General features: G+C 40.3%; 1 protein-coding gene across 3 annotated transcripts in view; it reads left to right on the top strand.

The window, feature by feature from the left end:
* The window catches only part of DICER1 (dicer 1, ribonuclease III), a 73009-nt gene that overhangs the window by 8808 nt on the left and 46359 nt on the right, over positions 1-17842 (top strand). Inside the window, exons 2-4 of one of the 3 annotated variants that reach the window (XM_069559391.1) lie at positions 14106-14169; positions 15209-15309; positions 15839-15866. The exons of 1 other annotated variant lie outside the window; for it this stretch is intronic. The gene's annotated coding sequence lies outside the window, so the exon portion shown is untranslated. The remainder of the gene's footprint in view (positions 1-14105; positions 14170-15208; positions 15310-15838; positions 15867-17842) is intronic. One more of the 3 variants, XM_069559393.1, reaches the window with a different exon arrangement.

Genomic DNA, 17842 nt, shown 5'->3' with positions numbered 1-17842 from the left:
TATTAATTTACCTAATTATTTCACTATGTCTGAACCCCCTTTATGTTAATCATCTGTCTTAAAGTAGCACTTATTTATTCCACTGGAGAAAAGAAGTCATTAGGTAGCGTTTGTATCAAGGAGTTTAGTCTTCAGCTAAATGTGATAAAGATACTGAAAAAAAATGGAGAGATGTAGTCTGTTAGTGTGTATTTATTGAGTACCTATGTTCCTAGACTCGAAAGGCCAGGAGAACTATCCATCGACAGGGCTGATTTAAGTTGCTACAGCTTCACAATACAGGATTGGGAACTCATGTACACCCGTGGCGGATTCATGTCAATGTATGGCAAAACCAATACAGTATAGTAAAATATAAATAAATTAATTAATTAATTAAAAAAACCACAATGTTTACTTATCTGTGTTTGTGCAGATTCAGTTAAAATATTCATTGGGCAAATGTTAATCTTAAATTGGGTCCATTCTTTTTCAACCCCCTGGAGAGATCAAAAGGAACATATCCACATAGATATTTTGATTGGTAAGTCAGTGTAAACTGACACTTCCTTTGAGACCATGGTGTTTGTATATTGTGGAAATAAAAGTTGGGAGTCAACCAAATTCTAAGTAGAATCCCACCTCTCCTATTTATTAGTCAAATGGTCTTGGGCAAGTTATTTCAAATCCTTGTAAAGTGGAGTTAATGCTTGCTTCGTGTTGCTTTGTGGATTAGACCAAATGATAGACTGTAAATGCTTAATAAAAGTCATTTTTCTCATTTTCCTTCTTTGCTCTGATACTATACTTAACCATGGTAAATGAAGAATTTTTTACACATTGTATTGAGGATTGTTTACTTCTTTAAAATTAACTTTAAATGAAATCACTTTCAGTTGATACACAGGAAAGCACATAAATCACAAGGACACACAAAGTGAACACGCTTGTAACCAGTGCCCAGAAGGAACACGTATGACCCGTATCTTATAAGGTTTTCTAAATGCCCCCTCTCAGGCACTTCCCTCTCCCCTCACCAGCCTCTTCCAAAAAAGAGCAGACATCATCCCGACTTAATTACTTTTCCTTATTTTTAACTTTCTATCATGGAAATTAAGGTTTTGTGTTCAGTTTTTTTTTTTTTTACTTAAGACTTTAAATGTGTGAGTCTCAGAGGGAGAGGGAGAGGGTGGGATGATTTTTGAGAATGGCATTCTAACATGTATACTATCATGTAAGAATTGAATCGTCAGTCTAAGTCTGACGCAGGATACAGCATGCTTGGGGCTGGTGCATGGGGATGACCCAGAGAGATGTTATGGGGAGGGAGGTGGGAGGGGGGTTCATGTTTGGGAACGCATGTAAGAATTAAAGATTTTAAAATTTAAAAAAAAACTAAAAAAAAAAATGTGTGAGTCATTCTCTGTTGCATCATCAAGTTACAGCATTTAATCACGTGATATGTCAGTATTTACTTGTCTTTTATATTGTTTTTAAATTTAATTAATTTATGGCTGTGCTGGGTCCTCATTGCTGCGTGGGCTGCTCTCTAGTTAATGTGTGTGGGCTTCTCGTCGTGGTGGCCTTCATTTATTCAAGAAGGTTGTGCTTGTGCCTGGAACTTGGACTGGTTCTGGATATAGGGATTATATGTTTTACATTTCCTAAGGCCTCTTTAGCATCACACATTTAAACACATATGCATGTATGAAATCTGTCTTGCCTTAGCAGGAAATGCTCTAGCAAAATGCTTACCTGTGTTGTCTATACTGAGTGCCAAAAATCTTTTTAAACTGTGTTTTAACTGAAGGTGCTGACTTTGTGAAAACTGAAGATTGGGGAGCAGATAGCAGGGGATGGTGTGTGCGAAGGCTCTGAGCTGGGAAGGAGCTTGACAGAGGGTCTGAGGTCCTATGACCAGCGGGACCTGGGGGAGCTAGCCCAGTGGGGGAGAGGGAGGTGCAGGACAGCATAGCAAGGGTTTTAGATCTTATCCTAAGTGCAGAGGGGCTCCAATGAAGCTTTTGAGCTGTCTCGCTGTCCTGATTTGATTCATCACATTTCCCCCACCTGACAGATCCATCTTCTGCTCTTGGTGGTGGATACCGTGTGTCAGTCACGTCGTCTGTCTGAATTGCCATTCAGGTAATTTACTGAGGAGATCCCTTGGAGATGCCAGACTTTCATCTTTGCAGTCACGTGTAAGCAGGTCCTTATTGGGTGTCCTCGAAGCTTTGCTCCTGTTCAAACAGTACAGGATTATCAACTTGAGCTTGTGGGTACGGTAGCTGCCAGTTTTGTCCTTTGGTCCGGGGTGGGTAACTGGCCTGTTTTTTTTTTTAAAGAGGAGAACAAAAATCCTGAAAGATGAGAGCAGCTGTAGTTTCGGTTCTCTCTCTTCTTCCCATTCTCTGTAGTCCCAAGATGTGTAAACCCCGTAGCTTGCTCTTGATTGACCTCCAAGGAGGGTCAAAGGGCTTGGAGAGCCTTCTCGAGTGTGGCTCCTGCAGTCTCTCACCACCTCTCCCTAGTATGTGCAGTTTGTTTTTCCACACCAAACATCTTACCTGTTTTTTTTTAAAAATATAATTGGCATGGTTGACTTAGCTAATAATTAAATGTTTGTGTTGTGAATTATGCAGGGGAGAAGGAGTGAGCCGGGGGGTGCCACCTGTGTCGGTCCTGCTATAGAAATGAGCCTGAGTGAGAGACGAGTTGCTTACTTGCAGTCTTAGAGCTAACAGATGGGTTCATTCACCACCCTGTCTTTGGAGCCTACTTCCTTTCCTGTCTTATCTGGATTTTTCCTGTAATATGATGTGTATTGGGTTTAACTGTAACATAATTGAGTGAAATAAATGTTATTACCTTGTGTGTGTGTGCGTGCTCAGTCTTGTCCGACTCTGTGATGGCATGGACTGTAGCCCGCCAGGCCTCTCTGTCCACAGTCTTAATATTTCCCAGGCAAGAATACTGGAGTAGGTTGCCATTCCCTTCTCCAGGGGATCATCCCAGCCCAGGGATCGAACACATGTCTCTTGCATCTCCTTCATTAGCAGGCAGACTCTTTACCACTGAGCCACCACGGAAGCCCCTTAGGAGACTGCATTTATTCTGATGCTGCTTTTCTTTCTTGAAACATCTCTGGAATTCCTGTACGGGAAATCGTGTGTGTGTGTTTGGTGGTGGTCTTTTGTTTTGTTTTTTTTTTTTTTTTTAAATTGTATTTAGCAGCAGCAGATCTTCAGCTTTCTTTTTAGATCAATTGTACTTGAGGAATTTTTGGAAAGGCTCCATTGAGAGTCAAGTGAGGATCTCCAAGTGGAAATGTGCTGCAGGCGGGCAGGGATAGTGAATTGGCGCTGGAGATAGGGTGACTGACTCCGTGGTTCTTCCGTGGTTAGAGTGAGTGGGTGGGTGGTTCCTGGGATAAGGGATTGCAGTGCTCCAGCAGGGGCGGTTCCAGGCAAACCAGTATGTGTAAAGGCAGTGATTGCAGCCAGGAGAAGGAGTGTCCCCTCTGAAGGAAAGAGGCAAGCTGAGGAGCCTCTTGCCTTGTGTTTAGATGTTCTTGTCAGCGGGCCTTGATAGAGGCTTAGGCTGAGATTAAGTCGGCGACAACCCTTGGTGTGTAGGGAGACTAAAAAGGCTCACGGGATGAGCTTCTGACCCTGTAGAGCTGCGTGTAAGGCCCTTCACGCTCTCACTCCTGCTCAGGTGTCACAGTCTTGCCGTTCCCCTGCGGGCGCACACGGTGCCACGTGGTTTGTTGTTCGGCCCTCGCCTGTTTCTGTTCAGGCGCTTCTGCGCACGCTGTCCGCCGGTCCCCATGGTGTCCTGTGTGCACTTCTCCTCGAGCAGTGCCCTTCCCCCACGTTCTTCAAAACTCAGCTCAGGTTCTCACATCCTACAGAATACAAGTCTGCATTAGGGATGTCTTACTTAATAAATATTTGTTGAGTGAGTGAACAAATAATTTAAGGGTCAGAAGGTACGATGAGAGTTTTGTTTTGTGTTTTTAAGTGGCGCAGACTGAATACTGCTTTTTAAACTGTTCTGAAATAAAATCAGATGTGTTCTGTTTTTCTGTGTCCTGCTAGTAGCCGGACATACAGGTCAGTATTTGGCAGAGTTTTGTTTTTAACTTTTATGTTTTAAAATAGTTTTCAAGTTTATGAGTGGTAGGAGTGGTATAGAGAGTCCCCTATTGTTGCCCGCGTTTACTCGTAGCTGTCATCTTAGGCGGGGTTGGAGGGACAGAGAGCTCCGCCCGAGTCTGCTCTCTCTCTGTTGCCTTCGTGCCAGATCGGCACGTTCAGGGCTGGCATCTTCTGATCCTGCTTCGTCCCCAGAACGTCCAGCGTAGCAGTTTCCTTTCCCTGATACAAGACTCCGTACAGGAACGTATATTGTGTTTAGTTGTCCTGTCTCTTTTCTTTTTTAATCTGGAATAGTTTCTCAGGGGTGTGTGTGTGTGTGTGTGTGTGTGTGTGTGTGATAGTGACATTTTTGAAGAGCACAAGCCAGCTGTTATGTAAAATGAGCCTCAGATTTGGTTTTCATGTTTCCTCAGGATTAGATTGAGGTTTTGCACTTCTGACAAATGATATTTCTTTTCTCAGTTCATCACATTAGGAGGTACATATTGTCAGTTTGTCCCAATATTGGTAATATTAACTTTGTCCCTTTCACTTTCACTTTCTTTGGAGAAGGAAATGGCAACCCACTCCAGTATTCTTGCCTGGAGAATCTCATGGATGGAAGAGCCTGGTGGGCTACAGGCCGTGGGGTTGCAAAGAGTCGGACACGACTGAGCGACTTCACTTTCAGTTTCAACTTTGTCCCTTGAGTTAAGGAGGTATTATTTGTCAGGTTTAAGCATCCAAGCAGTAGTGAACAAAAACCCCTCATTTTTACCATGTCTTCTAGCCACCTTCCCTGGTGGCGCAGATGGTAAAGAATCCACCTGCAGTGCCGGAGACCTGGATTTGATCCCTGTGTCAGGAAGATCCCCTGGAGAAGGGAATGGCCAGAGAATTCTATGGACAGAGAGGGCTGGGGGTCTATAGTGCATGGGATCACAAAGAGTCAGACATGACTGAGTGACTCACACTTTCACTTTTCCAGTGTAAAAAGAACAGTTTTTCATTTGAATTCAGTTCAGTTCAGTCGCTCAGTCGTGTCCAACTCATTGACCCCATGAACCACAGCACACCAGGCCTCCCTGTCCATCACCAACTCCTGGAGTCCACCCAAACCCATGTCCACTGAGGCAGTGATGCCATCCAACCATCTCATCCTCTGTCGTCCCCTTCTCCTCCTGCCCTCAATCTTTCCCAGCATCAGGGTCTCTTCAAATGAGTCAGTTCTTCGCATCAGGTGGCCAAAGTATTGGAGTTTCAGCTTCAACATCAGTCCTTCCAATGAATACCCAAGACTGATCTCCTTTAGGATGGACTAGTTGGATCTCCTTACAGTCCAAGGGACTCTCAAGAGTCTTCTCCAACACCACAGTTCAAAAGCATCAGTTCTTTGGTACTCAGCCTTCTTTATAGTCCAACTCTCACATCCATACAGGACCACTGTAAAAAACATAGCTTTGACTAGACGGATCTTTGTTGACAAAGTAATGTCTCTGTTTTTTAATATGCTCTCTAGGTTGGTTATCAGAGAAGGCAATGGCACCGCACTCCAGTACTCTTGCCTGGAAAATCCCATGAATGGAGGAGCTTGGTGGGCTGCAGTCCATGGGGTAACTGAGAGTTGGACACGAGTCAGTGACTTCACTTTCACATTTCACTTTCATGCATCGGAGAAGGAAATGGCAACCCACTCCAGTGTTCTTGCCTGGAGAATCCCAGGGACAGTGGAGCCTGGTGGGCTGCCGTCTGTGGGGTCGCACAAAGTCGGACTCGACTTAAGGGACTTAGCAGCAGGTTGGTCATAACTTTCCTTCCAAGGAGCAAGTGTCTTTTAATTTCATGGCTGCAGTCACCATCTGCAGTGATTTTGGAGCCCAGAAAAATAAAGTCAGCCACTGTTTCCACTATTTCCCCATCTACTTGCCATGAAGTGATGGGACCAGATGCCATGATCTTAGTTTTCTGAATGTTGAGCTTTAAGCCAACTTTTTCACTCTCCACTTTGACTTTCATCAAGAGGCTTTTTAGTTCCTCTTCACTTTCTGCCATAAGGGTGGTGTCATCTGCATATCTGAGGTTATTGATATTTCTCCCAGCAATCTTGATTCCAGCTTGTGCTTCCTCCAGCCCAGCATTTCTTATGATATACTCTGTATTTAAGCTAAGTAAGCAGGGTGACAATATACAGCCTTGACATACTCCTTTTCCTATTTGGAACCAGTCTGTTGTTCCATGTCCAGTTCTAACTGTTGCTTCCTGACCTGCATATAGATTTCTTAAGAGGCAGGTCAGGTGGTCTGGTATTCCCATCTCTTTCAGAATTTTCCAACGTTTATTGTGATCCACGCAGTCAAAGGCTTTGGCATAGTCAATAAAGCAGAAATAGATGTTTTTCTGGAACTCTCTGGCTTTTTCATTTGAATTAGTAGGTAGTATATACAGAGAGACTTTGAAACTTTCACCCAATAGATTTGTCATTCTTTAATTATTCTTAATGAAAACACTAAATGTTGTCACCGTGCTTATTTAACTTATATGCAGAGTAATCATGCAAAATGCCAGGCTGGATGAATCACAAGCTGGAATCAAGATTGCCAGGGAAAATATAAATAACCTCAGATATGCAGATGATACCACTGTAATGGCAGAAAGTGAAGAGGAATTAAAGAACCAGTTGATGAGGGTGAAAGAGGAGAGGGAAAAAGCAGGTTTGAAACTCAACAATAAAAGAAACTTAGATAAGCTCATCTGGTCACATCAGTTCAGTTCAGTCACTAAGTCTGACTCTGTGACCCCATGGACTGTAGCACACCAGGCCTCCCTGTCCATCACCAACTCCCAGAGTTTACTCAAACTCATGTCCATTGAGTCAGTGATGCCATCCAGCCATCTCATACTCTGTTGTCCCCTTCTCCTCCAGCCTTCAATCTTTCCCAACATCAGGGTCTTTTCAGATGAGTCAGTTCTTTGCATCAGATGGCCAAAGTATCGGAGCTTTAGCTTTAGCGTCAGTCGTTCCAATGAATATTCAGGACCGATTGCCTTTAGGATGGACTGGTTGGATCTTCTTGCAGTCCATGGGACTCTCAAGAGTCTTTTCCAACACCGTAGTTCAAAAGCATCAATTCTTCATCACTCAGCTTTCTTTATGGTCCAACTTTCACATTCATACATGAGTACTGGAAAACCATAGCTTTGACTAGACGGAGCTTTGTTGGCAAAGTTATGTCTGTGCTTTTTAATATGCTGTCTAGGTTGGTCATAACTTTTCTCCCAAGGAGCAAGCGTCTTTTAATTTTGTGGCTGCAGTCACCATCTGCAGTGATTTTGGAGCCCAAGAAAATAAAGTCTGTCACTGTTTCATTGCTTCCCCATCTATTTGCCATGAAGTGATGGGCCCAGATGCCATAATCTTCATTTTTCGAATGTTGAGTTTTAAGCCAACTTTTTCACTCTCCTCTTTCACTTTTATCAAGAAGCTCTGGTCCCATCACTTCATGGCAAATAGAAGGAGAAAAAGTGGAAGGCAGTGGTTTTTGCAGTAGTCTTATATGGATGTAAGAGTTGGACCATAAAGAAGGCTGAGTGCCAAAGAACTGATGATTTCAAATTGTGGTGCTGGAGAAGACTCTTGAGAGTTCCTTTGACTGCAAGGAGATCAAACCAGTCAATCCCAAAGGAAATCAACCGTGACTATTCATTGGAAGAACTTATTGAAGCTGAATCTCTAATACCTTGGCCACCTGAGATGAAGAGCCGACTCGTTGGAAAAGACCCTGATACTGGGCAAGATTGAAGGCAAAAGGAGAAGGGGGCGTCAGAGGATGAGATGATTAGGTAGCATCACTCACTCAATGGATGTAAATTTGAGCAAACTCCAGGAGATAGTGGAGGACAGAGGAGTCCGGCGTGCTGCAGTCCATGGGGTTGCAAAGAGTCGGGCATGACACAGTGACTGCACGGCAACAGTGATTCTTGCCTTAATTACTAATGTGATGGTTAAAAGTGGTGATTTTCCTGTCATTTTCCCCTACATTTATTAGTTGACATTAAATAGTTTTATCTGAATTTTAAACCTAATAAAGTAAATTCTAAAATGAAACATTCATGAGAATTTTATAGGTTGGGAGTTACATGAAAAGAACTAGGGTGGGAGAATGGATATAGTTGGATGATGTAAAAATGATCATTGTATGAATTGATGCATCTCTTGCTTTGATAGTTTGAGGTCAGCCGTGAACTATTCTTTGTTGGGAGAGGGGGCAAGGGTAGGTGTATTAAACTTGCTGGAACCATTTGGGTTGTTTAAAATCTTTTAAAAGTAGGAAGTATCTAAACTGAACTTTTTATTTGGCCACAAAAAGATTCAGGTTAATTTAGGTTTAGATCAATAAGGTTCATTTTCAACATAGAATTAATGAATGAAAATATTTTTTATGGACATTGTCAGCTTTCCTCTATGTTAGTCAAGTGTGAGATTATCTTTCCTTTCAAAGGTCTTGGAATTTTGGGGGGAAGGAGCGATGGCAGTAACACCCAGTGTGGAGCAGATGTAATGAAGCCCTGATTTGGGTGGTGCAGGGAGCCCCCACTGTGCTGGAAGAGAGGGGAGCGTGATGATGGGGGTGATGAGGGAAAGCTTAGGGGTGGGGCTCCAGAAATAGAGACTCTTCCTTGGAGAGTGTGGTACACCCGTGTTGGAGTCACAGGGAAAGCAGAGCGCATGCGTGGGTGCATGTGGCTGTGATGTGGGCTTTGCCTCTCACCTGAAACTTTAACACATTTGCTTCCTGACTCAACACTGACTAAGCATTTGTACACTTAGCAGTTTCTTAGGCTCCTTTTGTCTCAGAACTGACTTGACCTCTCTTTAGTAGTGAAATCTTCGCTTTATGTAGTGTCTTAAAACAGCCTGTTAGAACTGTGACCCTTTTTCTCCTCCTGGACATTCTAAGATGATGTAAGAGGGAAGATGGCATAACATTCTAGCACTTATTTTTTATTGAGTGAAGTACAGAAACTTCGAACCAAATATTAACCTAAAAACTCACCTTGAAAGTTAGTGATGTATTAAATGTTCACCTCTCTGAAAACAAAATTGCAGAGGAAAGGTCATTGTAGGTGACCTGAAGGGCAGAGGTGGGTACCTGTGCCATTTTGATGTGTTGGAATGTTGTCTTTTTAAGAAGTATTCCAAGTAAGTGCGCCATTGGCTGGCAGCCTAGAGTTACTTTCTATATGGAGATTTTGGTGGATGGAATTTGTTAAAATGATATTTGACCTATATTCAACTTCAGTTTTGGACAAATTTAATTTTAGGCTTAATTGCTTTGAAATGTAAACATAATATGTTTATGTTACAGATTTTAGAGAAATGCAGAAATTTGTTTGGTTCATAGAGTAGTGCAGGAAAAGAAAGCTGGTGAATTTGTGGTGTCAGTTATAGAAACGGGGGGAAATCTTCAGCCACATTCAGTGGCTTAAGAACGGAGTCCTCCTCGCCAATACTTAAGACAGAGTCATATATGTTTATTGTCTTCATCCTCAGTTTAAGACTTTGTTTAATTCTAAATGTAATAAAGTGTCCGAATCATAGGGAATTTTAAAATGCAGAAAAGCCTTAAGGAAGAGGAAATGACTTTCGGTAGTAATCCCATTCTCAATTGTGGGGGGAGTTTTCTTTCCCTCTGTTTCTCCCTTCTTCCCTTTCTTCTTTTCTTCAGTTTCTAACTTGACACAACCAGATCTTCCTGTAAATAAAAATATTTTTTTTCCACTGAATCCCGTAACATAAGCATTTTTGTTTATTACAAACTGACATCATTTTAATAGCTCAGTTGAACTGCGTCATGTAAAGTGAGCCATCTGTGGTTTACCAGAGTTCTCCCTCATTTGTTGTTAGACATTTAGTTTTTTGGAAAGGTGGGAGGGACACTTTTTGCTCTCATAAAAGATAATGCTGAGAAAGCATATCTGAATGTAGCTTGTGTAATGCTGTATGCTAGATTAAATATCCAAGGATTTCTGATGAATAATGATAGTTATGACAGAAGTGAAAATAGAAATATTCCTGTTGTGCTGTGTATTTACCTAAGACTGAAAATTATAGTGTTTAAATTCTTGAAATTTATTATCCTTTTTTCTCTTTGGTCTCTCAGTCTTTGATTTGACCTTAGTCTTTCCGTAATCTGTATTCACCAAATAATGGTTGGTAAATCCTTGAAATCTTTATTTCATGTATCATGGGTATTTTGGATATTTCCTGTCTTTTTGTTTTCTCATTTCTTGCATTTTATATTTTCCAAGCTTATCTACTGGATGGTAACGGTGAGGATGATTACTTGCCCAAGCATGTGAGCCATTTCATTGCCTCAAAAACAGTTAAGTAATGTTTTCAGTGAAGTTTGGGGAGCCAAACAGATGGAGCACATAGTATTTTTTGGATTTTGCTTTTAAAGAGATCTAGTGGGCAGAAAGCTGTTTAATTTTATTTTACATTATATACCATGCTTTGCGATTTAAATTGATTTTCATTTTATTGTAAATTCATAGTGACTAGTAGTTTGGAGTCTGTGGTTTTTCAAGTTCATCTGATTAAAAATGCTGTATAAAATCTTGTATAGTTCTTCAGCTTTGAGGATGCTTTTTTTTATACTATATCTTAAGATTAATAAAACATTTTGGGTTCTTTAAAGGAGTTCCTTAAAGTCTTAAGAGTTCTATGAAAACAGTGGTTATAGATAGAGATGGGAGTGTGGCTTCTTTCAGTTCAGTCGCTCAGTCGTGTCCGACTCTTTGTGAACCCATGGACTGCAGCATGCCAGGCCTCCCTGTCCATCACCAACTCCCAGAGCTTGCTCAAACTCATGTCTGTCGAGTCGGTGATGCCATCCAACTGTAGGATCCTGTCGTCCCCTTTTTCTCTTGCTTTCAATCTTTCCCAGCATCAGGGTCTTTTCCAATGAGTCAGTTCTTTGCATCAGGTGGCCAAAGTATTGGAGCTTCAGCCTCAGAATCAGTCCTTCCAATGAATATTCAGGATTGATTTCCTTTAGGATTGACTGGTTAGATCTCCTTGCAGTCCAAGGGACTCTCAAGAGTTTTCTCCAACACCACAATTCAAAAGCATCAATTCTTCAGTGCTCAGCTTTCTTTATAGTCCAACTCGCACATCCATATGACTACTTGAAAAACCATAGCCTTGACTAGACGGACCTTTGTTGGCAAAGAAATGTCTCTGCTTTTTAACATGCTGTCAGGTTGGTCATAGCTTTTCTTCCATGGAGCAAGCGTCCTTTAATTTTGTGGCTGCAGTCACCATCTGCAGTGATTTTGGAGCCCAAGAAAATAAGGTCTGTCACCTGTTTCCATTGTTTCCCCATCTATTTCCCATGAAGTGATGGGACCAGATGCCATGATCTTCGTTTTTCAAATGTTGAGTTTTAAGTCAGTTTTCCCCTCTCCTCTTTCACTTTCATCAAGAGGCCCTTTAGTTCCTCTTCGCTTTCTGCCATAAGGGTGGTGTCATCTGCATTTCTGGGTAAGCACTTTTTCTCTACCAAGATTAATATGCGTTTAATTACTTAATCCTCATACTAGTCAAGTGTTCTATTTTATAGGAGGGAAACAAACTTAGAGAGAGGTGGTGGAGTTGGATGGGCCTTGGTTTTCCTAACACAGATGGTCATCTGCTAGCATTCAGATGATTTTAGTAAAATATTCTTAGAAAACACTGCTTTCTACATCCCCAGAGGCTTTGCCCAGTGTCCTGCCTTATCAGAGGGCCTCTGTGAGGAGGGAGTGACTGTATGCCCCAGAGTATTAAGATGGGAGCTCATCGCCTTTACTTATGAATTAGCTTAAAACAGCCGACTCTCTTTCTCCTCTAACTTTAATTTTGAAAAGGGAGGTTGGTGGGAGTTATTTGTAAACACTTTGGATCCTCCCTGTGTGCAGATTCATTTTTAGGGATAAGAGAAGGTGTTTGCCAACTTCTTCCAGATCTTTCTTCGTTTTGAAAACCGTTCTCTCTAGTGCCATTAGGCAGCATAGTTTAGGATTTCTTTATGGTTTTAAGTTTTAAGAAAGGGGTTTTGTTATTTATCATGTATACCTCTTGAGAGTTGAACATTTTTTTTAAGCTGATGCCGGGGAAATATAATTAAAAATGACTTCTTCCCAACCAGAAAATCTCTCCAAGAATGAAGAAGGGGAGGAAACAATTTTATTGAGTAAGCATTAAACCAGACTGTGATGTGTATCTAGGCTATCCACTAAAGAGATTGCAAAGAAGTCTTATTCTTTTGTATAGCTAAGTGGTTACAACACTTTACATTTGTGTTTTCAAGATAAAATTTCCAATTCTCTCATATCTTTACGACTGGAGGTAGGTTTTGCAATTTGGAGTCGGTTGACAAGTGAGGCCATCCTGGGAAACTGGGAGATTGGGCATATCTTTCTTGGTGATTACATATCTTAAGGAAACATTCCTGAGAAGTGAGACTGGCTAGAGGCTTACTTAGCTTTTAGAAAGATTCAAGTACAACCGAAAAGGACTGAAAAGAGTTCTGAAAAAGAGGGAGGGGGAAGGGATGCCTTTCCCTTTGTTTTCAAATGGGAGAATTAACCCACTTATTTTTAATTTGTGCTTATACGAGCAACCTGTATTCTAAACCTGTTATTTTATATCCATAGCCAGGGATGCTTTTAGCATTTAGGCTTGGTTGGAGTTAAAATTAATGTCTTGGATCTCCATAGCATAGTTGTCACTAAGGACTAAAAGCTTGTCAAGACATTTTTAGCTTTATATGTTAGCTTCCAGAAGTACTTTCGACAGCGTCTTAATGTCACGGTACTGATACTGTGTGTGTGTTTTCTTTTGTTCACTCTGGGACTTCATGGTAGTTGCGCGTTTTGGGCTTCATGAGTGTAGAGATGAAATCGGGACAGTGATATTCGTAAAGTTAGCAGTATCAGCCTCTTGGTACATAATAAAATGAGTGAGTTGGAAGTTTTCTGTTACCAGTTTTGAAAATACGCAGCAGGAAGCTCTAGATGCCTTTGATTTAAGACTAGGAGGGTTTAGCCATTGTTACAGCTTTTGTCTGAAAGGGTACAGCCATATAGGGGATTTAGATGCTAATTAGATTAAATTTGTTGGTTTATACTAGAACTTGACTGAGCCTGTGGTCTGTGGTGTGTCTTTTGCAGAGTTATCTTAAAGACCCCTATCAAACACTTTTTTTTTTTTTTTGGTAATTTAAATCATGTTAAAATTAGAAAACTTGACCTATTAACTGTGTAATATGAACATAAAATAAATTATCACTGTGCTTGGCATATTAACTTTCTAATGTCTCTTTATACAGAATTGTTTAGGGAAGTAATTTGGATAACTCAACAGTAATTTTGCAATAGTGCAGTTGCATTGAATTTTCAAGGGTTATCAGCTTATTATTTTGGTGTTTCTAGTATAGAGGTGAAATTACTTGAAAAGATGTCTAGTGTGACATATCAGGCCAAGTTGGTGTATTGAATTTGTTTGCATCATATTAGGTGGCAGTGTAGAATGGCATGAGGTAATTTTAGAAAACATAAACTGACTCCTTAAAAGAGGGGTTATAAGTTCATGAAAGCACGATATTGACTTAGTGGAGTCTTTACATATTTTTAAAATCAAGATTTTACTGGAGGAAAATGTAATTTACTTCCAGAAATTCTCCCTTATGTATCTGATTGGATTGTGCTAACAGCTTTTAAAATTTTTCAATTGTAATAGAACATCATAAATACTAATTTTAAAGGGCAACTCTTTCATACATATACTGTTTTCTTGACTCCCAATAAATAAATATAAGAATTGTTTTTATTAGAGATCTTATTCAGATAAGTAAATTATGAAAATCTTGTCAAATAGGAAATTTCTTAAAGGTGTTTTTTAAAATGAGTTGTATGTTCTAAAATATTCTCTCTGATTGCTTTTAGGTTACCTAGGGTATGAATTAATACAGACTTGGAAACTGAAAGAACTTAGAATCAGCATTTTGAGGTAAATATGTAAATACTAAAGTAGTGTTAAGGTTCCCCCATTCTGCTTTGTTAACTTATTAGCAAAACCAATTTGTGTATGAAATGAGAAAGTTTAACCTCTACATGAATGTCCTTTAAACTGCTGTAGACTAGACCAGACGCAAATAAGTGAGAAGAGACCGCTGCCAGTTCATTTTTTCCTGAGCTTGTGGAAATAGAGTCCTTAAGTTAAGGAGCATACATTAAATCTGGTACCAGATATAGGAAAATCAACATTTGTTAATCGAATTAAGCTCTTCACGTCAATGCTTTATGCTTCCTTTTTGATATATGGTCTCTTTCAGGATTCTTTGGGACCACCCTTAACTTTAAATTTCTCCACAGTATTAATATTCTTGAACTGTCTTCCTGAATTCTTTTATTCATACATGAATTTAATGAAAGTTTATAGTTAGATTAATTGTTCTTTAAGATCATGTTTTAAATTTTCTTTGAGAAATTTAAATTGCTGATAAGACTTCATACATGTGGTGAAGACTTACACCAGCTGATTTGGATTACTCAGACAAGTACCTCTTCTGGTGACCTCCTGTACTTCTCTTGTGTATATGAACTTAGGAAATAACACATCTGGGTTGCAGCCCATGGGGTCGCAGAGAGTCAGGCATGACTGAACAGCTGTGTGCACATGTGCGTGCGCACACACATTTATTTATTTATTTTTTCCATTTTCCTAGTCATTCTCTTTAGAATTTTATGTACTTTGATTTCGTTGTATTCATTTTAAATCTTTCCCGGAACTTTTCTTTAACCCCACCTCCTCCCCACCCCTGATCTCTGGAAATTAGGCATGCTGTTGTTACAGCTTTCTCTTGTTCTTTGTTTTAGAATAAGACTTAGTATCCTAAAATAACCCAGATGTCTTTTGTTTAAAGTTTAATACAAAATAATGGCCTTTTATTCAACTTTTCTTATCAATGGGACTTTCTTGTAGATGTGTTTATATTCAGTTTAAGTACAAGAATCTTAAACTTGGCTATTTTTGCCTTTATTTTTAGAGCAGAAGCTTGGGTATGCTGTGATTTTCCAATAAACTGCTATCACAATGTCAAAATGCAGTTCAGACAACAGCAACACAGAGATCTCAAACATTAAGACGGTAAATCTGGGCTTTATCCTGTGTGGAAAAAGGAAGAGAGTTTATTCATGTGTCTAAGTTGTTTCTAAACAAATCATCCAAAACTATGAAAATCTCACCACTTTGATGAGTTTTAATTGTTAAAATCTGTGATCGGAAAATAGTCACGTGGATTATCCTGTTGGCTCTGCTGAGGCAGTTAACTATAGTCAGTTAATCTATGAAACTCTAGAACTTTTACTTACCAGTAGGGATTCAGAGCTTTTCATTAAGGCCAAGTTAAGAGAGAGAGAGAGAGAGAGAGAGAGAGAGAGAGAGAAACTATTTAAACATGCCAAAGAAAGTAAAAATTGGCAAAATTATAGCCTTTTTTAGTTTTCACGTTATTGGATTACTTGTTGAGTTTTCAATGTTGGGTTTGCTTTCCCCAAATACATAGTATATTACTGGGGCCGGTCATTGTGCGAAGTGAATGAAAATTAGTTTAAATATTGTGACCTAATGGGAATGTAATGGGAGGGTTCAATTCCTGTTCTCCATTTCCTTGCAGATTTTCTCTCCTGTATCCGCCCTTCAGGGTGAGTAGGAGTGGGGTGGGTGTGCATTTCCAAACCAAGTAATATAGAAATATCTTTTAAGCTGTCTGTGCTTCTGTTCTGTATGTTATTGTGTAGACATTCATAAATCTCTGATTGAGTTCATCACGTTTTTATTTAGATGTATATATATGACACGTATGGAAATTTAAGAGCTGCAGAGAACGAGACACACATCCTGTTCTCATGGAACGTGTGTGCCAGTCACAGAGTGAGCCGTGTCCGTCTGTGTCTCTCAGAATGTGTGCAATGTGACGTAACTAACAAAGGGGCAAGAGACGCTGTGTGGAGGCGTTTGCCGTGCACATAGGCAGGGTCTTCACTCTACAAATCTGTATTGTTTGTTTGTTATGTCTGGGGTGTGATTTGGTCTGGTGGGTGATAGAAGTATGTGTGAGATATACAGCTCCTATACTCAAGGAGATCCTGGTCTCATGGGTCACATTTAACTATTTACTTTTTAAAACTCTTTCTTTGGAAGTGATTTCAAACTTACAGAAAAGAGTAAGACTAGGACAAGGACTGTGTGCTCTACCTGTTTTGCTCCATTTGGTTTATCAGTCACATCCGTTCTCTCTATTTCTGTGTGTAGTTTCTGGTTCTGAGCCATTTGAGAATAAGTTGCATGCATTTTGGCCCTTTTACTCCTAAGTACATCACTGTGTATTTGCCAAGAATAAGGATGCTCCCCTACGTCATCATGGTGCAGTCCTCATCTCAGTGAGTGTAACAGTGTGTTGTCTACAGCCTTATCGCTGGACTCCATAATGGCCCTTAGAGCCTTTGTTCTATAACAGGAAAGATCTAGTCTGAGGTCAGTTACTGCGCTTAGTTGTCATGTTTAATTTGTCTTCTTTAATACAGTGTTTAATACAGTGTTTAATTTGTCTTCTTTAATACAGTGTTTAATACAGTCTTCTTTAATTTGGAACATTTTTAGTTTTTCTTTGTATTTTATGATACTGACAATTTTGAAGAATATCATGTGCCCTTAAAAAAAATAGAGCATCGTTGTATTTTTTAGACTATTGTAAGCCTATTCTAAAAATCAATTTTTATTTTTTAGACTACTTTTATATAGTCTGTAATAAAATTTTAAGTATTTATAAGTAGATTTTTAAATACTATTCTAAAAATAGCACATTCATTTGTGTTTTAGACCATTTTCTGGCTCTATTATTACTACTAACGTCTACATCAGCAGAAACGGTGACAGTGGTAAGAAGGAGGGTTCCTGGAGGTGGAGGAAGTGTGTCTGAGGATTTACATCGCTGCCCTCTTTTCTCCTTTGAAAATTTCCATCCACCAGCAGGATTTGGGCTTTTTTCCTGATCCCTCCACCATTTATTTGTTTGGTCTTGGATTGACATTTGGGTTGGGTGGAAAGCGAAGCATCAGGCTTAAATAACCCTACTGGTGAGCAGCCTAGAGTAGTGAAGAATACAGTTGTCCCTTGGTGCCTGTGGTGATTGGCATCAGGACCCTCTGATGCCCAAATCCCTGGATGCTCATATCCCTTGCATAGTACAGTTGACCCTCTGCATCCGTGGATTCATCCAACCAAGGATAGATTGACCTGTGGAAGTGGAACCTGCGGATAAGGAGCACCGTATAGAGACACCCCAAGAATGGGTAGCCATGTGGGAAGTGCCTGCAGGTCTCAGCCTTGGGCCTTCAGCATGACCTGCTGGGTCTCAGGCTGTTGGGTAAAATAGCCTTCCACTTCAGGTTCTCTGCAGCCGGGTTGAGTAAGAAGCTTGACTGACCAACCTGAGACTGTTTATCCTGTGGGCCTGCAGAATTGAGAAAAGTGAATGCTGAGTACAAAGGAGGTCGCAGGAAAGGCTGTTGGGACTTTGGTTCAGTAGAGAATGAGCACATTATTTCTCGTGGAAAATGTAGTTCTGTTTGACCCCGGCAAAAGAAGGCCTTGATAGTTTTTCACAGTGTATCTGGAA

This window comes from Ovis canadensis, chromosome 18 (assembly GCF_042477335.2).
Source record: "Ovis canadensis isolate MfBH-ARS-UI-01 breed Bighorn chromosome 18, ARS-UI_OviCan_v2, whole genome shotgun sequence".
Classification (NCBI taxonomy): Eukaryota; Metazoa; Chordata; class Mammalia; order Artiodactyla; family Bovidae; genus Ovis; species Ovis canadensis.
The sequence above is the reverse complement of the archived record's forward strand: the minus strand, read 5'-3'. Positions and strand labels throughout refer to the sequence as shown.